General features: G+C 44.9%; 1 pseudogene; it reads right to left on the minus strand.

The window, feature by feature from the left end:
- Positions 1–17,259: 17,259 nt before the first annotated feature.
- Positions 17,260–18,897, minus strand: LOC115327093 (annotated as a pseudogene).
- Positions 18,898–24,050: the final 5,153 nt, after the last annotated feature.

The following is a 24,050-nucleotide window of genomic DNA, read 5'->3' on the forward strand; positions in this document are numbered from 1 at the left end:
TAATTTTGGCCAGAGTGAAAGAGTAGGTCGACAACCTGGATGAACAATGTGTTCGTTTGAGAAAAACAGACAACCTCGGAAGTTTTCTGTTCAAATTTTTTTCTCGCGGACACAAACGTTTTGATAATTTAGCATGCTCGAAAGAGCTCACACCATGGCGCAGATAATATAAAAAATACGTAATATGGACGCGGCTTTTTTATTTTTTTTTTTATTATTTTTGAAGGAAATAAAGTACCTTTGATAAATGTCGATAGTCTATACTATGCCGAGGGGAAAATCGGCCCTCGTATCTGCCCTTGTAACGTATTCATTACCAGCATTTTACAATGCTCGCCAAGTAGGAAATCAATTATGTGTAAAACGTACCTTTGCTTACGGCGTGCTCAGGATATAAGATAAGTGGCAAGCCCGTCAAGGGCAGTGAGACATTTATGTTTTATGACAATTGCCAAATGAAATTAAATGACGCAAGAGAAACGACCTTCAGCAAATGCCAGGCACCACTTCATGGAACTGTATAGACAAATCTTTATTTGCTTGGACTGATGCGCTTGATACATTTCGGCATCACCAGCGGCTGAAAGTTAATTCCTATCCGGAATCAACAACAACGCTGGTCTAAGGTGATTTCCATACAGACGGATTTTTTTTGCGTTACGTCGGTTCCCGGGTACTGTCAATTTGTGTGTGTCTGTCTTTTTCACCCGGGAAGTCACAACGTTTCTGTTCAAATTAATTACTTTAATTAAATTGTGATACCCGAAGGAAATAATTAAAGCATCTCAATGATCGTAGGCACGTGGTTGAGCATTAGGTGTAGTTTCTTTAGATGTATAAATAAACCGATACAGCGAATATTTCTGTCGCAAAAACGATTAACATCTAACGCATTTAGGTGTAACATTATAAACAAACAAATGACCTGATGTTAAGAATAAAAGTTTCTTTTTGGTTCTTCGTACTTTTCTGATGACGACGGTCCTCGGAGTCTTCTGCTGGTGCCGCCGCGTCCAGGAGCCGTTAGATGGTTGACGTTTTCCAAGGTGTTTATTAGTCCGAATAATTACTCACTCTGTACGTTCGTAGGAAAAAGTCAGGGACCCGGCATTATTGCTGCGCGCTTCCAAGTCCGCGTGCGCGCCCAGCTCATACGCCTCGCCCGACACGGGCTTTTGTAGGAAAGGTCCTTCTGTCCCTCTGGCCAGGACCGACCAATAATTTTAAATCAAAAAGAGGTCACGTGGTATACACCTGTCCAATAAACGTCCGACAGTAAGTACAACACCCCGTCAGTTCTACAACCGCCAGAACCAAATTCCTTGTCTAATCGGCCCGTGCATTGTTCGCCGCCTGGCTGGCGCCTGAGCGCCGACTGCCCGGATCGGGGAACACGCGTGCGCTCCGAACATTCGGGCCGACGCCGTCCGGAGCAAAAACAAATTAAAGAACACACCCACGCCGGCGCGGCAGCCACAACATGTACATTACCCCCCCCCCCCCCCCCCCCCCCCCGAACACTCGAGCCGACGGCGTCAGGAGCGAAAACAAATAATAAAATAACACACACACACCCGCCGGCGCAGCAGCCACAACATGCACACTATTTACATTACATTATTCCGAGCATCAGATAAAATTCAAGCTAAACATTCGTGGCCTACCTTGTATATCCTATATATAATCAAGAGCCACTGTTTTCGATTTCTTACGAAGGTTTCAATAAACACACATAGTGGCTTCAGACGGTGATTATTCCTGAGCAAACCTAACCGGTCACAGGTAATTGGCCTTTGAACCTCTGGGCTGCCCTAGAGTTACCTACACACTCACTCTGCGTCAATACTGATTCATGTGTACCCTTCTAATCTCATCAGATGCATGTGACCCGCAGACAGTGAAAATAGTCAAAGCATGTCCTAAAATTAACTGCACAAATTATGCGATCCACATAATAAAGGAATGTAGTTAGGTAGCAAACGTAGCACCACACAAAGCTTTACAAATTAAGGCATGAAACACAATGGAACACGATGAGAAACACGAATACAAAGGCTTCGCCAAGGATCGGGACGGAGAGCGCAGCGACGAGTTAAAGGCACCTTACGGCGGCCGCGTCACGTGATTCCTATAGATGGCAGCGCCCATGCGACGGAGGGTGAAAGGACTATAATTTTGGATAACGTTCTTTGACTATGTTGTCAAAGCTGTGGGCGCACTTCTACTTGGACATCTTGAGCGCACATCAAAGCTGTGCACGCGCACACTTCACTTCTGAAGTATCCGTGCGTAAGCATAGTGTGGTAACTGTGGTGATGCGTAACTCAAGTTAAGGGTGACTTATTTAACTATAGTTAAGGGCGCCCGTGTGTTGTATTCGCGTAGTCTAGGTGGCTACCGCCCGAATACTTAGGTTTATTGATCAGAAGCGGATCAGCGTTCGGGCACGACTGGCTTGCGCCATCGGGGCTCGTGTCTCTGGATCGCGCTCTGCGGGCACGCGCTCTGGCTGCAGATCGCTTTTGATATTTGGTAGTCGCGTGGCTCCGCTGGCCATCACACCGTCTAACAAGGGTATTACAGTATTGCAGCTCAATTGAGATTCAGTCTCAGTGGACAGCGGATGAAGAAAGGGGGGGGGGGGGGGGGGGGGTACACGTTACAGAAAACGTTTACTAATATTACACATGGTAGTGTTCCCCCAAAACTATACCAGTTTTTCCACCCGATAATCTAATTCAAAAATACTTTGTTCTTCCTGTCCTTCAGAAACGTCGTTTCCTCTAAGAGCAAGAAAACCATCGTTCAGGTAAGCACGCTCGTACAACAACGTCTAATCATTCCCGTGCGCGTGGCTAACCAAGCGAACTAGGATTCCCTCTCTAACGTGTCAAAAAAGCGCGCGTTATAAATAGATGAAAGCTTTCGCAGTCCACTGACCGTCTACGCAATCGCTCCCGGCGCTCCTTCGAAGGCAAAAGTAATCCTGGAGAAAGTCTGCACGCGCAAGAGTCAAGACGCGAGTGGCCGTCAAAGGCGAAGCCGATTCCGCACTCGGGAAAGAGGTCGCCGTTGCGTGCGAGCGCCTACTCTCCGTCTGACCTTACGACGGCCCGTAGCAGACCCTATACCAGCCATGCCAACCAATCCAACGTTGTGAATGTATGACGTCACTACGCGTTTCGCGTGTCGCTGCAAGGTCACGTGACACCAACGCGGCATGGGATTGGTTTCGATGGCTTGTAGCGTCCTCCGCGATCCATCGCGAAATGATACGGGGTATTACGACGTTACACGTACGTGGAAAGGCAACCCCTTGATAAACGGAACCCTCGCTCAACCGGTTTTTTTGTGTGACTTCGCGCGAGCGCTCTGTCGCTCCACGGCCCTCGAGGCCGGAGGCCGCGGATCCTCGGTGCGTCGAAAATCTCGGTCCCGCGCGGTGGCCTTCGAAGCACGAGTCGCTGAGACGGAACGTATCTGTGCGTGTTTCCTACACTGGGTCGGAGCCGTTGCTGAGGCTCGTCGTAGTCTGTGGACGTTTAGCCGCGGGAGGTCAAACTGCTTATCTTACACAAGACAGTCTGCAAACATTGGGGAGTTTTCGTAGATCGTCCTCCCGCAACGCTCTTCGCAACCCGCTCGATATGCCATCGGCACGCAGGCGCAGTAGCGGCTTCCTAGTTGCGGAGGGGGGAAACGCTGTCTACGAAAACTCCCTATTGGAGAGTTTTAGGGAAGCGTTTTTGCAGATCCGATATGGTACAATAATCTTTCCGGTATACGAACTGCGCATGCGCTGCCACAGACGTCTTTCATATCGGCAGTGCGTACCGGAGGGCCCATCGTACTGTATCGGATGGGCGAAAACGGTTCCCAACAACAGTCGAAGGGTTTATCACCGAGGCTTCCAACATTGAACGTGCACTGCATGCCCGAGCCCGTCACTATCAATAACCCTACGGTGTCTCGACACTCGAGTCGTCCAGCTGCAACTTTGACGAAAGCCTTTTAGGCATCTGCGACACCATCCACGACGTTGTCAGAGAGAAGGTCAGGAAGCTACTTCCCGCCACCAGTCGGTCGGTTTTTATTTTGATTGCAGAGATTGTTCGGGAAAAAGTTCAACAGGCATTTTAACCAGACACTTCTGCGAGCGAAGTGGTATCTGACGAGCCGAGGGTGACTTACGCCTCAATGGCACGACGACCGCCACCGGGCGCCCGTTATAGTATTTGATGCCAATTCAACGGGACACCTTAACGCCGCAGGATTCCCGATGTCGGGAAGAACGAGTGTAGGTCTGCGCTAAACAAAGTACACCGAGGACGACGAAGGTGTTGTGAACGGCCGACCGACCACTCTGCTTCCACTGCGTGAGGCCGACCACGTCTACCGGAGGTGCCCGTACCAATAAATGGGCCTGCGAGGGTTCGTGCCGAACGACCCTCGACAACGACTCGAGGAGCGACCGCGGGACATTGAGGAGTATCTTCGGCGGCCTCTGTCCATGGTGCCGACACTACCCGAAGTTCCTGATCCCTATCACCTCGATGAGAGCTAAGCACGACATATGCTTCTACAATGAGCCCAACGAAGCAGGTGAACGGCAATGCGATGACAGCTGATTTGGTGCCGGTCGTCGTCCAAGGGCAATAATAATTTGCCGACACCAATTATATGTGTCCACTCCAGCAAGCACACCATTTCCAACTTTAAAAGAGAATCCCACTGTGTTACTTGAAGAAATAGAATGGTTGGTCGTTCTCAAAAAGTGGACACCAAGCATCACCGACTTAACTTTGCCATACGAGACACACATGTTGCAGTGGTTGCGACATGCTGAAGAAATCGGCATTGCGGAATAGAGTGAAGTTTGCTTTGATAGCAAACAAACTTTTTTGCCAGCCGTCAAATCAACGGTACAGCAAAAGGCACAACCACGTAAGCAATGCATGCCCGAACTTGCTACTTTGATGGAGAAAACTACCAAAAAAATTTAGGGATTAGAAGCTAGCCCTGTAGCTTCAGTGCCTCAGATGTCAGTGGTGGCAGATTACGTATAATCACAAGACGGTATCAGTCAGTCAAAGTCGGCACTCCACCAAACTGAACACCGACGACGTACCAGGAGCATCATCCCACAACAAGGAGCACAGGTACTATGACCGTCGCAGATAGAACACGTTAAGGAACCGTTTAATAGAAATCTACAATTATGTTATCAAGTGAAAATAAACATATTTGATATACTAACTAAGTAGGCATCATATTCACACTCATGCGTTCAGAGTCTACACACCAAAATTGTGTTCACTGCATGCAGGGGAGCTTCTGAGGACACATCTCTGACCCCCCCCCCCCCCCTAATATTAATAAATGGGACAAACCAGATTGGAAGACTTGTTGCATGGGGCTGCATTCCTTCACCCTCTCCGGAACACGTGGTGCATCCGAAAGCAAACCCCAGTGATGGGAAAACGTATATTTATTCATTTATTCCCTCCAAAGGCCTTTGCCGGTAATGAAGAGCGGACAGTTAAAACTAGGCACACATGATAATAACGTCATAGCACACTGACATTAATGAACACAAAACGGGCCTAGCTACAAAAAAATAAATATTACACTCGTAAGAAATAATTAACTTGTTAATTACGAAAACCAACACACCTCTGAGCATCTAGTTCAATAGTATGGATTGATGCATTGTTATGTAGCAGGGCATTTTTCATACATATGACACAATAGACTCTTTGCAAAATCCCATCACGCAACATTGACTGTCGCCATTTGTTTTTCGGCGTATAGCACACGAATGGGCCAAAGTTCAGGTTGAACGCTAATGCAGCGTTCGAGTCCCGCTGAGTCAAGTCCACAGTGATTACTGACATAACATTCTTGTCAAACAAATGCCCAAAGTATGAAGGCCTTGGGTAATTAGCGTAGTAGCTACTGTACTTCATTTCATCACAATTTGGCAAACTTTGAAGGCTACAGTCCCAGTGAGCCAATATGATCGTTGAAGGGAGGCACGTGGCAACATATCATCAGAGTGCTCTCCTTCCGCAGGGACTTGTCAGATGCCTTCACTCCGCCTCTCTGATTGGCTCGAGGAGGCTGTGGCGGTTGTTTTTGGCCGAGTTGTGGGGAATCGATGTATAGGCAGCACACGCCTTTGAAAAAAAAAAAAGCCTATTGCAGAGACTGAAAAGAATGATAGTCAAAACTTTGCAGCAAGACTCCTTCTTCGGCAAGTGCTGATTGTTGGGCAAGTTTGTATGGTACGTTAGAAAACACGAGTGCGCTTGAAGACAGGGACATAGGAAGAACAGACACCACAGAGCGCTACAGAGCGCCGTTCCTTGCTTCTTCGGGCAAGGAACGGACACAAATACAAGTTATCTTGTCCAAGTAATTAGAACAAGTAAATAATCGACCGACTGTTACAATGCACTTTTCATGAAGAAAACTGACTGCAATAAATTCAACGAAAGAGAAAAATATGCAGTTAATCTTCTATTTCTGAGTTGCATTACATTTTCACGAATGGTTGATATATGTGGTGCTACCTCTGGACCTCTAAGGAGTGGGGCTGCATTTCTTTAAAGATTCTAGATCTTGGAATGTTGGATGAAACAATCATCTAAGAGAAGTCTGATCATAGAGATGGAGGTTAGTGTGGGCTATTGATACCGATCGGCAAGGTCAAGTGCCTACTATTACTAATTTATGAGGGACGTCGGATGCAGTAATTTGTGCAGTGATCAATTAAAAATGTGAAGACTTGCTAACTGTCTTCTGAGTTCCGGAGGGATAAATGAACTGTTTTTATGAATGTTAGTAATAAACTTTTTTCCCAAATGATTGGTTCGAATTCTTTGTAACAATTTGCGTGGACGCCGCTAGCCAGCTTTTCACTTAAAAAAAAGGTACTGCGATCGAATGCAAGCTACTGCAATGACAGCACGTTATATTAAAATCTTAAGAACTGACAGTTTGTAAAATCGACCATTCGTACAAAAGGTTGAAGATAGCCGGAACGTCATCGCTGAAAGTTGCTGTGGTAATTCGGTGACCCAGGCCTGAAACAACTTCCCCTGGGCCCTACGTGCGACGCATACATTTCGAATTGATTCTCAGATATTCCAACGTTCGAACAAAGCTAGTACTGGGGCAATGCAAAAATGTTATGCTCAAATGACTAAAACGTCTAAAGATCATCAAACACATCCGGGAACCCGAACACCGCTACGGTGGTACGACTGATGCTGTCTCACAGGTGCTAATAGTGTTTAAATCAGGAGTTTCTTTTGTTCAAATGGAAGAACAAAAACAGGCCGAAGCACTTTGGTGTAAGGTAAAAATACTTGACTCTTGTCTAGTATTGGGAGCGTTATACAGGCCTCCTAACGCACCTTTTTCGACCTTAAAAGAGACAAAGTCATATCTTTTAAAGCACCGTAGAAGTGACAGTAAAATTCTGCTAGCAGGTGACTTTAATCTGCCCTCGATAAGTTGGGACTTCTTATCGGCCGGTTCTGAATAAAGTGACAGCGCGGAATGCCTTTTAGATACCACGTTCACTTTTGACCTACTCCAGATAGTGCAATCTTATACTAGAATTCAGGGAAATTCAATGTCTATACTTGATTATATTCTGCTTAGTAGTGAATACAAAGAGTTTAGCGTTGAAGTACTAGACGGAATCTCTGATCATAAACTGGTGCTGCTAGAGCTACACCTACGTTTCCACAGGCCTCGAGTTATGAAGACTAAGGTGTTGGATTTCAATAATTCAGATGACGTTAGTATTATAGATACAGTGGATTGGTCCCTTGAGAAGTTCACTGATCATTCAGAGCATTGTAACGCGAATATAGATGAGCTTTGGCACCATTTTGAAACTATTGTGGAGGAGTATCTAATAATTTTGTCCCATACAAAATGAAGATTATTAAGCGCGAGCGGCCCTGGATTAATCGGGAAATAATACATTTGAAACGTAGGATATTGCGCGTGCTCGTAAAAGGGCCAAGGCCACTGGATCACAGATAAGAAAACGAGCTGTAACATCTCTGTCCCGGGAACTATAACGTATGTTATCTGAGGCAAGGTTTCGCTATCATAATACAACTCTAGAAAGATTCCTTAAATCGTCTCCAACGAAGTTTTGGAAATATCTGTCAGCCAAACAAGAGATAATTGAAGAGCCCAAAAAGATGGCCGCCAGTTTTAATGAACATCTTAAATCTGTTTTTACTAGCGATGATGGACGGCTGCCAAGTTACACTGTTGATTAGGCTCTGCCAGAGTTGTTTGACCTTATTTTAACTGAAAAAGGCATACTTAATCTGCTTCTTAACGTCGATCCTAAAAAGTCAATGTGGCCAGATTTAATTCCAAATGCTTTTCTGGTACGTTACTCTGAGTGGATGGCTAAGTACTTGTTGATAATATTCCGAAAATCATTAGAATGAAGTGTTGTTCCTAAAGAATGGAAAATAGCTAAAATTAAACCTGTTCTTAAATCAGGCTTAAAACTAATGTTGCAAACTATAGGCCCATTTCCATAACGAGTCAGTGTTGTAAACGGTTAGAACTAGGCACATTTTCGATTACGTTGAAAAGGTAAATATCTTAGCGGCGAGTCAGCATGGATTTAGAAGAGGCCTGTCAACAGTAACCCAGTTGATAGAAATAACGCATGATCTTGGTAAGGTAATGAATAGCAGAAGTCAGGCAGATGTTTTCTTTCTGGATTTTAGTAAAGCCTTCGACAAAGTTCCTCACAACAGGCTTCTTGTAAACTGAATACCCTACTTAACCCAAATAAATTTGTGAAATGGCTAACCTCATACCTAGAAGGAAGAGAACAGTACGTTTGTTTTAAAGGTTATGAACAGGGTGTAAGATAGACAGGTGGGGAAACGGCCCATAGAAGCCTACCGCAGCGCCGTGACCGGATTGTGTACTCGTCTGCTTGCTTGTACCCCCGATTCGCAACAGATGGCGCTGCGGCGAGAGGAAAAAGATTGGAATTGGATTTGCATCGAACTTTATGGGAGAGTGCGCAAAATAAACCTAGAGCACGACAATCCTCCATTGAAAATCCACGAGAAATCATCTCGGTCAGTTTAGCCGGTCGCCACCGGTCGCCCACCCGGAGTGAGAGTTCGCGGTGCTCCACAAGGAAGGTATTTGTATCGGCTCATGTTTAGCGCCCATTTTAAGTGACATTTTTTTAGCGTATCATGACAGAGTCCTTTCGGACTGCCTGAGCGATTTTAACGTAAGGAAGTGTTTTAGATTTGTTGATGATTTTTTAGTATTTCTTAACTGCGACTCGACACATTTCCATTCGGTGGTGGATAGTCTTTTAACTATGTTTAGTGATGCCCTTCATCCCCTGAAACTTACACATGAAGTGCCCGTAGATGGTGTCATCCGTTTCCTCGACATCAGGCTTACTTTCGTCGAGAATCATGTATGTTGGATGTATCAACCTAGAGCCAACAAGCCCTTGCTGCCTTTTAATTCGTCCCACTCAAAACTGGTTAAGAGAGGGATTGTTAATTTGTGCTTCAAGAACGCCCTTCATAAGTCATGTCACCACGTGGCACATTTGAGTGTCCAGGAGCAGTCTGAACGTCTGTTGGCGGCTGGCTACCCGGAGGCTGTACTGGTGTCGGTAGCCGAGGTGATCCTTAAGAGGCTTCGAGCTAAGGGCAACACCCGTCCAGAAGAGGCCAGGAGTAAACAAAGGATTGCAGTCGTGCCTTATATGCACAAGACGGCGCATAACCTAAAGAAAATAGCAAGCCGCATAAACACTAAGGTGGTCTTTTCTGCGCCAGAGAAGCTAGCCAGGCTTAGTCATTTGACGAACCCTTTCCGGAAAGCCTCGCTGGGTTGTGTGATTAAGCACAGAAATCCGTTTGTCGTTTGTGTTGAGGGTGTGGTATATCAGATTCCCTTAACATGCGGTAAGAAGTATGTTGGTCAGACTGGGAGATGCCTGAACGATAGGCTCCGAGAACATAGTCTGAACGTAAAAAACTATCGGGATGGCCATCTTTCAGTGCACTGCCATGACTGCGGATGCAAACCTTTGTTTGACTCATGTTCCGTACTTGCTAAACATAAAAATAGAACTGTTAGGGAGATTATTGAAGCAGACGAAATAAAAAGGGCAGGGCTGGGGTGTGTCAGCGTTGCATCTATCGACCTTTTCGATAAGGAAGTGCAGTTCATGCAGGTGGCGGCTAGGCCTGGGATTGGTTGATTGATAGGATCGAAGCGTGTATATATGCCTCATTTCCATGTTGATTAAATAGTTGCAGTCAGCGCTCGAGTCTGTCTTGTCTTTCTTTCTTTTGTCCTCGTCCAAAAAAGCGCTACCATGCCTTTGGCAACCCAAGAAAAAAGCTCCACATAGATGGCGCCACAGAAAAAGAGAAACCCGAGGGGGACACAATCCGGTCGCTCATTTGGCTCTCGTTTCCCCACCTGTCTATCTTACACCCTGGTTATGAAGCTGATTCCCTTCCCGTTGACTCCGGCGTGCCCCATGGCTCTGTCTTGGGGCCCTTACTTTTCCTATTATATATCAACGATATCACTAAAAACATAGATGTTAACATAAGATTATTCGCAGACGATTGCGTTTGATACAAAGAAGTTAAGTCCTATCAAGACCAAATAATTTTGGTGTCGGGAATGTCGGGAATGGCAAATGAAGCTGAACACCTCAAAAACTGCTTCAATGTCCATTCCTTGGAAAAAGTGTCCTCTGGAGTTTTCCTTTTGCGTTGATGGTCAACCTATTCAACGTGTCGAAGAATATAAGTACTTAGGGTTATATTTTAGTAATAAACTATTATGGGAAAAACACATTGATTTCATTAAAACAGAAGCGTCCCAGCGGCTTTGTTCCTTGAAACGTCTCTTGAAGCACTCTTCCCCCAACACAAAACTTACAATCTATAAAACGATATTAAGGCCAATCTTAAATATGCAAATGTTGTCTATGACCCGGTCACTAAAATTAATATTAATAAGCTAGAAGGTGTACAAAGGAAAGCAACACGGTTCGTTTACAACAAATCTGAAACGCGAAGCTGCCCTTCAGAAATGTTGCAACAAGCTAACAAGCTAACATTAAGCGAAAGAGCGCGGATAGATAGATTAAAGATGCTATTTTTGATGATTCGGTGTAAATTAAATATCGACACTTCTATATATATTACATTTTCAGGCAAGTTAAACACCAGATCATCTCATGCACGTTCAATACTGGACTATCAAGTGCGATTGGACACCTTCAAATACTCCTTTTTCCTAGGACCATGGTTGAATAGAACAAGCTGCCCGATGATGTTGCCAATTCAGACTCTGTTGACGATTTTATCGATAAAGCCACTGACTTCTTTTCAAAATAGATTGAAATTAATTTTTCTCATGTTTAGATGACTTGTTAATGGTTATTGTTTTGTATGCTGGGTGCTATATATATTGCATGATGTTTTAGGCATTATTTCTGCACGCTGATGTGACCAATTCAGATTCTGTCTTATTAATATTTATTGTTTTGTATGTTGGGTGCTATTATATTTATATTGTATAATGTTTTGGGCCACAGTATCCCTGGTGTTTAATTGTAGTCTTCTTATTATTTGTATTTTGTGCCTCTCCTACCACGGCCTTTTGGGCCAGGTAGTATTGATAAACAAATAAAAATATTCAAAGTGATCTTGCTCGAAAACGGTATAAAGTTTCATTCCTCCAGATCTTCCCGCTACACCTGCGTCAGAAATCACGAAGAAGCCCAAAATCGTCGGCAAGCAGCGGCACATCACGACTACCGCGCACCGAACAAACTTGCATCCACCAGCTCTGGGCGCTGCCAGCTTACCGGTGACGTCACGGCGGTGACCTCACCGGTAAGCTGACCGAACGTTACCGGTCAGGTTACGTGACTCGTAGCCACTTTTGCGTACAACATGGCAGAAAATGGGGAGGGGAGGGGAGCACTTTTTGCTCCTGTCGCTTTACTCTGCTTCTCCAGCCTTTTTGGTGGCGCCTTTAGAAAAAAGACACCGCAGAACAAACGCACACTGATAGCCGGTTGATTTATCTTTCTTTTGTTTCTTTATATTTCACCTTATCCTTCCTTGGGAAGTGTATTTTGACAACAACGAAATTATAAAAAGCAAGTAATAGCTTTTAAGCATTGTGGCATAATCAGCTACCAGTGTACGCCTCCGCGCCGACTACCTGACGGAAAGTAGCGCTGCACATGTGCGTGGATGTTATGTATTTGGTTTCATTATTAGTCTCTCAGCCGCGGACACGGCACTCGTGTTCATGGTTTTTATCACCGTCACCAACTGGCCCTCAGTTGGTGACGTATAAAATTTAGCCCTACCGCTTTGTATGGCGCGGGCTCAACGGTGAGACGATTGTAATGGTAGCTGGCTTGACGTCAATGCATGGAGGCCATCTATAGGCGCTCGTGGAAGAAGCAAGGACGTATGCATCTCTCAGAGAAGATTATAAACGACCGCGCTTTATTTAGCTTGACCGAGATAGGTCATAAATCTAGAAAATAGCGTGTCTGTGGACATACAATACCCTTTCTCGTCAAGGCGTCCGGGTTCGTTTGCAGCGATTAAACAATCTCTACATTGTTCTCATGGCCCCTTGTAATCGTGTCCTCTGCAAAACAGGCCCCGCGATAGTGCTGTAGAGCGCAGGAGCGCCCGCCAAAGTCAGAGAGAGTTTGAATACTGCGCGAGAATTGCCAAGACAGTTTCTGGGTAGGCTTGCTAGAAACAGCGCCTCAGCTGAGACTGGGTGAAAGAAAGCTCTGCCAAAGCCAACGCACGAGATGAGCGGGACAAAAACCGCGTCTCAAGACGCTCGCGCGCCCCAGCCATGTGCGGTGCTTTCTTTCATAAAGGTCGCCGCTGAGTTCTAGCAAACCTGCATTGAAGCAGTTCAACTTAGGTTGCCTTCATGTGTGCTTGCTTAGGGTGGTGGCATCTCGCCATTTTGTCCCACACGTTTATTTTGATCTTTTGTTCAGAAGCGCGCGAAAGAGCGTGCACGCGTTCGTGGCGCTGGCTGTGCTATGGCGACATTTTGTTTTCGTCGATTTCTTTTGTATTTATCTCGTGAGCGCGTGCTGTCGGCACCGGGTACTACAAAGAGTGGCATCACCCTAAACAGAAGGACATTGAGGCACCCTAGTTCAACTACGTGTGTGTTTTGTCGGGTTCACTGTCAGGGCAATGCTTGAAGATGGTAACGTTCAAGTGGCAACTTTAGCGCGCACCGCACTTCTCACGCGCTCCAATAGGGAGTATTCACTGGCGGCCATAGCTGTGTGCGCGACTGCTGAGCGCGTGCTGACGGCGAGCTTCCACAGTTCTTTTGCAACGTACATTCCGCACCATCAAGATTGCTGGTCTTAGCAGCCTATTAATGTGAGCTCGTTGTGAGCATGCGCTCTAAACATCGCCTTCAAATATGGCGTTCAGTTAATAATTCCTATAGACCTAGTGCTATATTAGCCAAGCATCAAGGACAATGCAGGGATCGGTGTTCCAGGCGCCGCACGTGCTGGCCTCAGTAGTAGTAACTTTTCCAAAACAAATGCCTTAAACAAATTGCATCTCGCACGCGCGTTCGTCAACGCTTTATTTTGGTTATTTCCTTCAAATCTTTTATACGGGGAAGGCGTGCGCGTGTGGAACACCAATCCCCGCATTCTCCTTGATGCTCGGGCAATATAACAAATGATCTATTTTCTTTGAAAAGTCACTGATATAGTATTTTTGTGTGCGTTTTCTTTTTTTCTCATAACGCTCAGCAAGTATTTAATTAACAAATAGGTTTCTTGTAAATAATTAAAACGTTAATTGACACGTTTTAGTTAGTCATTCGTTTTATTTCGACGATGAGCCCCCCCCCCCCCCCCCCCCCCTCCTTTCCCCCTACGACGAACTGCCAGGATTGAGACATGCGACGGCGTGACACTTCGGCTTTTGTGAGGTAATTTGTTTTCATATCGAGACTTCTTTTATTTATTACGTGTTACCCCGCAGCGCAAAGAGGCATTATTGCAGGGGGGGGGGGGGGGGGGGGGGGAAGGTGTGAGGACACATTTGCACAAGAATTACAGTCGTCAAATACAGAAACACATGAAAAAAAAACAAGTTCGTAAAAATAATTGTGTTGCAAAATTATAACACTTTAACAAATGAATCCACATTGGTATTAAGCTTTAGCTACCAATATCATTTTCCGTACAAGTAAAGGTAAGAAGACACAAAGCACAGTGCTGTAGACCAAGCATTCTGAATACACATTCACAAAGAGAAAATTCACCTTCCTTATTCCCAGCTATCACGTGACAGTTTATCAGAATTTATCAGAACCAAAATTATCAGACGATGGAATTGAAATAATTTCCTCTGGCACTTCGTTCCATTGTTTAACGGTATTGGGGAAAAATGAGAATTTGAATATATTAGTCCTAGCTGAAAATTCTATTTTTTTTTTTTTTGAATGATCTAATCTGCGTGACACAAAGTGTGCCAGTTCAATGAATTTAGTTTTATCCAGTCCAGTTTTATCATAATAAATCCTATGTAAATATTTTAAACGGACGCGGCGTCTTCTAGAGTTCAGAGGTTCCCATTCTAAGTGACGTTTTAGGGCAGTAACACTTTGTTTGAAATTGTAATTTTTTGTAACGAACCTAGCAGCTTTGCTCTGGATTTGTTCAATTTTCTGTTCCAGATAGCGTTCTTTAGTGTCCCAGAAGACGCAAGCGTATTCTAAAATAGGCCTCACATTAGAAAGAAAAGGGTTGTTTTTTTGTTTTTTTTTTTAAATTGGTAGGACAGTCGCGAAAATTCCTCCTCAAGAAATTTAGCACACGGTTAGTTTTGACTGTCACGTAGTCTACATACGCGCTCCACGATAGGTTTTCCGAAAACTGAACGCCTAAATATTTTACTTTGTCCACCTTTTGTAGTGGGGCGCCATCAATTGAATAGCTAAAAGAAACAGGTTGTCGTTTTCTGGTTAATGTTATATGATTTCATTTCGGAATATTTAAATTCGTTTTCCATATTTCGGACCATCTTGTAAGGCGATCAATATCTTCCTGTAGCTCTAAACCGTCTGAATGTGTCTTTGTCTTGTAGTATAAGACGCAATCGTCCGCATTAAAACGAATCCTTGACGTGAAGTCTGTAGAAATGTCATTTATATATATTAGGAATAAAAACGGACCTAGCACTGATCCCTGTGGGACCTCTGATGTTACTTCTAAATACGACGGCGTTTTCCCGTTAACTAAAACAGCCGGTCTTCTATTTGTAAGATGATCAGTAAGCCAGTTAATAATATTTTCAAGGATATTCAAAAATTTTTAATTTTTATAGTATCAATTTACGAGGACCTTGTCAAATGCTTTTTGAAAATCTAAGAAAACGCAGTCTACTTGCACGCCTTTATTAAAAAAAAAAAGAAGTGTCGTGATAAAAGTCGATCAGCTGCGTATCACGTGATAAACCACTTCGGAAGCCATGTTGATAAGGAATAAAAAAGTTGTTTCTGTCGAGATGTTTTATCAAATGGCTGTAGATTATATGTTCTAAAACTTTCAAGCATATACAAAGAAGAGAGATTGGTCTATAGTTTTCTACCCTATTTTTTTACCGCTTTTGTGGGCAGGAACAACGTGAGCTGTTTTCTATTCACTTGGTAATTTGCAAGTTGATAATGAGTTATCAAATAATGCAAATAAAGAACTAGACAAAATGCCGGAACACTCTTTGAATATGCTGCCTGGTATACCGTCAGGCCCAGTGGCCTTGCGAGAGTCAATATTGTTTAGTAAATTAAGAATTCCATCTTGACAAAGTTCAATACCCAACATGCTTTCCTCTAAAGACTCAAAAATGTGAGAAGGGTTATTCACTATAGAAGGCTAGAACACAGATTCAAAATAGCTATTAAAAAGGCTTGCTTTTTCAGCCTCATTATCTATCATCCGTCCCGAGTCGTTGATAGTTGGAATTCCTGGCTCATCTTTTTTCGACCTTTTCACGTACCTCCGAAATTCCTTCGGATTTCGTTTGAACTTATCATCAAGAGATACTCGAAAATCATTCTTGTAGTGTCTCGTTTTGCTTTTAAAAAACGCGGTCTGTTCCTTTGACGGACCAGGAGGCTTTGTTTTCCATTTTTTCTATATCTAGAATACACACTACTTTTGTTCTTAATGGTTGTTCGTAGTTCTTTATTTGTCCAAGGCTTGTCTTTGCGTTTTCTTCCGGTTGTAACTTTTAAGGGAATATGAATTTCAAATAAAGCTTTTATTTTATTTTTGAACATATCCCATATCAGAGTGGTAGCTGAATTCTTTGAAATCTTGGAAATAATCAAAAAGTTTGTCAGCTAAAGCGGAACAGTCCCCTTGATCGTAAAAATAAATTTTCCTCTGCTTTTTTTACGTTTTCTTTTTCTTTTGCGCATTTTATTGTCCCAACTACCACCTCGTAATCGCTGATACCTGGAACAACGGAAATGGAAGAGATAACAGAACGTTCACTGCTAAAGATTAGGTCTAGCGTGCTGTCCCTCCTGTGGTCTAGGCCTGTTGGAAATGTAACGTGTTGGTATAAAGAAAAAGTTAAGGCAAATTCAATAAAGATCTTGTAAGGTGTGTATAAGTTTGTACTGATCGGTAAGGGCTATCAACCCCGTTAATATCAGGAAAGTTAAAGTCGCCTCCCAGTACAAGGTAGTCGTAAGAAATTATTCAAAGAGCATTTATTAACGAAAGAATGGAATCGTCACCAGGACGCAGGCGGTCTATAGAATGAATCGACTGTGAGGAAGTGGCTATTTCGAAGTGACACCTTACACCAAACAGACTCAAATGAAAATTGCGAAAAGTCAATGGCGGTGCTTTGCAGACTGTTATGAGTCAGCAGGAATACTCCTCCACCATTACCATTTCCGTCTCGTCGATAAGCAGTCAGGTGGAAAAACTTCTGCACTTTTGATTGAGTCATCAAGCCAGGACTCTGTACCCATTACAATACTGGGCCTTGTCAGATTAACAAGCTCTGCTAAATTATCAATTTTATTTTTTACACTACGACAATTCACGAGAAGTACATCGAGTTCATTCACAGTTATTGACTTTTTGAGGGCAGCCCGTGGAATTTGTACTGGTTGCTAGATTCTTTTCTCTTTTACTCTCTGTTCATTGTTGTCATGGTAAAATACTTTGTTTCCAATAATTAGTCTGTTGTAGCATAGTTTAAATTGACTAGTTTGTGTCCTGGCAAATCCCAGAAGCTTGCTTCTTTCATGACGGACGTTTACAGAAAAGTCCTCGCCGATAGATATTACGCTATTTTTTTAGCTTGGGCGGTTGCGATAGTATTGTTTGTTTTGTTTTGAACGAGGAAAAATTTACTATGATTGGCCTGGACCTCTCTGCATTGTGTCTACCCAGTCGGTGAGCGCGTTCCACATGTGAATAGTCAATTTTGATGCCTAGCACAGTTTCGCAGAGCTGCAGAACATACGTATGGTTCGGACGTTGCCCATGTTTCATTTGTATCCTCGGCAACACCATAAAAGATTAGAAAATTTCTCCGATAGCGATTTTCTATATCATCATGAATGTTTTCCAGCTGGTTTAACTGCTCGGTAAGTTCCGTGGATGCAACTTGTATTTGCTGCACTTTAGTCTCAAGGGACCTCAGTGAAGTAACGTATTTTTTAAGTGATTCTAGTGTTGAAAACACAGATGAAAGTTTTTCTTCGACCGATGTCTGTGTTTGCTTGATTGCCGCCATTTCAGCCAAAATTACGTCTTGGTTTTTGTGTATGCCCGGTAGTAGCTCCAAGACTTCTAGTATTCTCTTAGTTTGCTCTTGAGTGAACGGGCCAGGGTTCATTTCTACACTGCCAGAAAGTAGCAGCATTATCTTTATTACTATGGATGCTGCGTAGCACAATACACAAGTCACGTAGGCACTGTACGCTTCAAAGTGACAAGGCACAAAGACAAAAGCAAAGGGGCTCGGCTCCGACAAGTAACGTCTAACACTGTAATGGTCAACAGGTTTGTAAAAAAGACCAACCTGGAGGAAAATTTGACGTAAGCGACTTGCATAGGACGCTAAACACACTAGTCGAAGACACGCTTCAGGCACCACTTCTAGAGGAAGTATTCGCTGGACGCGACATTTGCGGGTGCTGTTTAGAGAGCATGCTCAGAACGAGCTCGCGTTATTAGGCTGCTAAGACAGGCACTTTTCATGGCGCGGAATGCATGCTGCAAAGGAACTGCAAAAGTTTGCCGTCAATACGCGCTCACCAGCCGCGCACACAGCTATGGCCGCCGGTGAATACTCCCTATCCACCTTTTTCGTTTAGCCTCGCACCCAGCCGCGTTGTCCCCTATCCGGTATGCGTTCCGAACAAAAAGCAAGAGATTACAACCCCGAACAAGTAAAATAGCATAGAAGGGTAATAACAAGAACGACTGTCAGTTGCAATTAAAATGTTAACACGTTCTACTGTCGAGGCGAGAAGAAAGCGATGTTTTCACGCATACCGGATGTTCCAGAATTGAAAATGGCGGCGCCAACGTAGAAAACGTGTATAGGGAGGATTCACTGGCGGCCATTTCTGTGTGCGCGGCTGGTGAAGCGCGTGCTGACAGCGAACTTCCGCAGTTCTTTTGCAGCATGCATTCCGCACCATCAAGATTGCCGGTCTTAACGGGCTGTTAATGTGAGCTCGTTTTGAGCATGCGCACTAAACATCACCCTCAACTATGGCGTCCAACGAATACCCCATTATAGGCCAACGCGCTCTTTCCAAACAAGCCCCCACGATGTATGGGACAATGCGCAGTTTCCGCACGAGGTGTGGGCACTGCAACGGGATGCTCTGAGCGGAATACCTGGAATACCTATAATAGCCCCAATCACACCACTAATACGTCATACAAAAGACAGACTGCACAGACTGTCTGAGGCATCTTTCTTCCTTGCATTCGACTGTCATGTGACATTGGTCATACTCATACCAACAAAACAAGAAACAAAAACAAAACAAAAAAAACGGTCTGTATCGTAAAGCAACGTGTTTCGAACACGCTTGAGACGCATGTTGACAGATAATGGGGAGCTTTAAAGTAATGTACGCAATTTTAGCGCACGCTAGCGCTACATTTAACACTTGCGTTTGCGCATGCACGCTACGCAAGAGTGTTTTAGAATAGCGTTTCTCAGCCGCGACGCAAAAGCTCATGCAAGTCGCGCTTGCGACGCCACCGAGGTACAATAACAATTTTTATTTTACGCACGAAAGGCCTGTTACTTAAGAAACAAAACATTTCTTTTGTTCGGTTTTCATTTTTGTTACCGGTCGCATCCGCTTGCGTCGCCTCGGCAAGAGAGGTCACGCGTACTGAGAACCTTCGCCGAGAAACCTTCGCGCGTCGCAAGCAGCCGGCGATCGTTGTCCGACCCGCTGGGGTTTGCGAAACGTTTCTGGCATGTACTATCGGGGAAAAATGAAATGCGAACAGAGGAGCGCGTGGCTCGCGGTACAGGCTGCGCCGCCTGGAAGTGAACCTAGGGGCGAAGGTGCGTGGCCTACTCCGATGTGTTCACGCCCCTCGATTGGCGCTCCCCCAGCTTCGGCAGTGCGCCTCTCAGGGCGCTGAAAGCTGTCACCGCTATCTTTGCCTGCTCGGCGAGTGCGGCGAGCTTCTTTGCACCGCACGCGCTGAGCCAGCAAAGATAGCGGTGATAGTTTTCAGCGCACTAAGAGGCGCACTGCTGAAGCTTGGGGAGCGCCAATCGAGGGGCGTGAACACATCGGAGTAGGCCACGCACCCTCGCCCCTAGGCTCACTTCCAGGCGGCGCAGCCTGTACCGCGAGCCACGCGCTCCTCTGTTCGCATTTCATTTTTCCCCGATAGTATCTCCCCGTATGAGTGCAATGTCGTCCTGTGTTAAGAATCACAGTCGCGAGGGTGCCGCCGACGTCGAACTCACGACTCCGCCAAAGCCGCCGCAGCCGCGCTGTCATGGGAGCAGCCATTTTTTTTAACTGCGCTCGTCTTCGCATTAGCGAACTTATCATCACAAATCCTCCTTGGAGGAGCGCAAACAAGCGCGAAGACTGTTCGAGTATACGAAAGCAATTTCTGAAAAATAGCGTACGCTAAAATAGGGCACGCAAAGCGCAAAACGTGATTAGCGTTCGGCGCATACGCATCAGCGACGACGCTATTCTTTGCGCACGCAAAGCCTTAGCGTGCGCTATTCCAAAATTGCCTGATTCTGTCTTTGTGTATGCAGCGAACGCCCTGTCTTCTGTATGATATACGCGAGCAGCGTGGGTGTGGCTTTAGGCACCTTGGTAACTGATTTAGGATTCAAGGACACCGCGGACGGCTGGAGCCTGAAGGAATCAAACTTAAAAGTTCACTTCTCGTCTCGCGATGAAGTAACCGAGATACTAAAATTGATAGTGCGTCTTCAAAAGAAAAAAAGAAGCTGGCTTTTTTTTTTTTTTTTTCCGCCGTAAAGATGCCAGTTGATTTCGCTAGTCACAAGGTTTCCTCGATTAATACCTGATAGGGCATCGATCATCGCTAAAGGAAGTACGAGTTTTGTATCGCACAAAAGCACTATTACTTGTTCTCTAAAACAAACAAACAATTTTTTTTACGGAATTACATTTGCTATAATGAATAACACCATCTTTTTTTTTTTTTCCCCTTCTTCTTCTTGGGTTTTTGTAGCACGAATTCACTCGGAGATTTGTAAGCGCATGCAAGTCACGCACATTCTTTTATATTGATGCGGAATCTTGCTTGCTCCACCGAGCGGTATCGATAGTAACTTGAAGGCTTCAAAACCTCTTGCGTCATTAGAGCCGCCAGTAATTGCTACTAGGAAACACTAGTTAATATGCCCACTTTGCTGCTACATTGCACGCAAATGACCACTTGCAGCGAACTCTGTTCGTGAACAGAATTACCATGAAACCTTGAAGATCGGAGACTGTCTATTTTCGAAGCTTATTTTATTGCAACATCACTAAATGGCTCCAGTTTCTTCTCATACGGGCACTGCAATAAAAAAATAGAGAATTGTGTACATTCCTACCATCAGAACACGTGTAGACTTAGCAGAACTTGTCTCGTTATTCATATAACCTGGCAGTCAACTTTCAAACACCGCGCATAATTCACAGTTGCACGGTGACACATTGGTGGACACTTGGTCAAAGAAATGTTTCTTCATTGCTTCCCCCCCCCCCCCCTCCCTTTGACTGCGCCAGTGTAAAGGTTCTTATTCCCGGCGATTTTTTGCGTGTCTGCAGTGGTGCATAGTGTAAGGACCTATTAGAATGTATAGCTTGTCCTACACTTCGACGTGCATTAAACCCATAGGCTTCGTGTTATTTAAGTAATGGTTTTTCAGTGGTAAAAGCACGTACGGCTTATTTGATGATGCTCTTACAATGTATACTAGCTCTGGCAATGACTTTTGTTATCGTATAGAGTAACCAACAACTTAAGAAACACAGGACGTGGTTGAGCATGTTATTATCCCTCCGTACGAAATGGCTTTGCGTCATTAGTGATTATAAGAACTCCAGAAAACGAATCCCGAATCAAGAAGCGTGAGTGTAGAAGCCACGCCCTTCGTTTTCTAAATTCTCATTGAATATACACAGTCGTCCTTATTATTATTTTTGCATTCCACATTTCTCTTCCATCACTAGCTCTTCACTATACTCCGCGACAACTTTTCTTGGCAATGCAGTGGAAGGTACAGGCCCGCGTCCCCTCTCCCATTTTAAGTGTGCGCGGGCTCTCCTCTTCTCCCCGGAAATGGGGGAGGAGGAGAGCCTGCGTACACTCAAAATGGGAGAGGGGACGCGGGCCTCTACCTTCCATTGCATTGCCAAGAACAGACGGCATTGTCCCGGTCCCTTGGTTCCGCTTGATCCCGCTGTGTAGCATAGGACCCCAGGTTAACTAACCTCTCTGTCATTCCTTTCCGAACTAATCTTACCTTCCGGAAACCTAGAAATTGCCTAAAAAGAATCTTTGAGCCGATTTAGTCCAGAGCCTACATATGATTCAGGCGGGCTTTAGACTGATCCGAAACATTTTACCCCGGAGACCTATACTCATTTTAAATAGAGCGAAACATTTAAAAAATGCCGCAGGATTAATGTGCTACGAACCAAGCCTTTCTCGCAAAGCTATCATTGCGTATTTAATTTACAGTAATGTGTTGTTATAGTGTTTGCTTCGTAGATTTTTATCATCTTGAAATATGGATGTTCAGCTTGATCAAAAAAGACGCAGAGAGTGTTCGTGGTCTATAAATCGATCTACAGCATGGAAACTAACGCTTCTAAGGCCCTTCAGACGGAGACGGTCACAAAAATCTCCTTCGCAACGTATCGGGCTGTGATTTATTACAGAGGTGCAACCAGGTGGTGGAAGCATGGTGCGAAAATACCAACAGATGAGCTTACCTTGTTCAAAAAAATTGCGGTGGCTTAGCTCGGCTGTGCCAGGATATACGTAGCGTGAGCTTATGCGCACAGAATGAGAGGCGCTATAAAGCGGCTCCGGTGCAGCGTCAGACTTGGCTACTGCGCAACGGAGGCGCACAGCTGGGCACGCGGCGGCGCCAGTGCGTCTGCCGCGGCTATGACGCCACTCCTCTGGAATGCGCAGACCGGCGAGGCGGGCGCGGCGGCGGCGGAGTGCGCAGCGGCGGCGGAGTGCGCGGCGGCGGCGGCTCCGGCGCGCCAGCTGTGCGCCGTGTGACATCACTGCTCCTCGCGCATGCGCAGCATAGAGCACGGCTCATTATGCGAGCCACGCGAAACTGCTCAACCTCGGCCAGTGTAGCTCACGCTACAAAAGAAAATAGTAAAACCTGTTTCGGGCTATCTGCCGCAGCATTCGCAGACGACATCCTGATCGCGCTCGCCTAGTTCATTCTGCCGACGACAGATGTCGGAAGCGCCGAGCGCGCCAGCGCCGAGCTTAGCAGACGATCTTCGGAAACTTTTCACTGTAGCGGTACGCGTCTCTCTGATGTTAAATTCTAATTGTCCGATAATTTATTCACAAAAAACAAAAACAAATTAAACTTAAAAGAAAGCAACTATTCAAATCTCTCACGGCTCCTTATATTTGGTAAGGGAGATGATCGGTCGTGGCCCTGCATTACTCTCGTACATCACGTTGCGCCATCTTTCGGCAGAACATACAACTAGGCGAGCCCGGTCATGACGTCGTCTGCGAATGCCGCGGCAGATAGCCAGAAACCGTTTTTTCTTCTTTTTTCTTTTTTGAACAAAGTACGTTCATCTGTTGATATTTTCACCCCATGCCTCCAGCCACACCTCTGTAGGAAATCGTAGCGCGATACGTTGAGAAACCGAATTTCGCGGACCGTCTGAAGTGGGTTAGAAACGTTAGTTTACATGCTGTAGTAAAGTTATTCATATCTTGACCATGCGTCAGTACCTGCAATGCCGCAGATTAAAACATTCCTTATGTCCGGATGCATTTGAGCATTTTACACGAGGCTGCGTGGGGTGGCCTGCAGCAACATATTTCACAAGGAAAAATACATCACTTTCTAACTTCTTGAATGCACCCCGTTGTCGATAATGTTTTCGTCGAAACATATCAAGCTGTCCACATCGCGCAACCGCCATGCGTCGTAATATACTTATCGAGGTGATATTCTCGATAACCCGTATCTTCCCTTAGTGGCCAAAGTAAAGCCTACTCCTCGATCCTTATAAGACATGATTATTCCAAGTAGAACTGGAGATAAATAGCGAGAGATAAGACTCAGAAGTTAAACCAGCGGGTACTTATTACTTAATTTACGAGATCTCTTTTTAAGAAACGAGGGTATCTGTAAATGCCTATCAAACACGTTTCTTTTCTC

This window comes from Ixodes scapularis, unplaced genomic scaffold, assembly GCF_016920785.2.
Source record: "Ixodes scapularis isolate PalLabHiFi unplaced genomic scaffold, ASM1692078v2 PGA_scaffold5__190_contigs__length_132052651, whole genome shotgun sequence".
Classification (NCBI taxonomy): Eukaryota; Metazoa; Arthropoda; class Arachnida; order Ixodida; family Ixodidae; genus Ixodes; species Ixodes scapularis.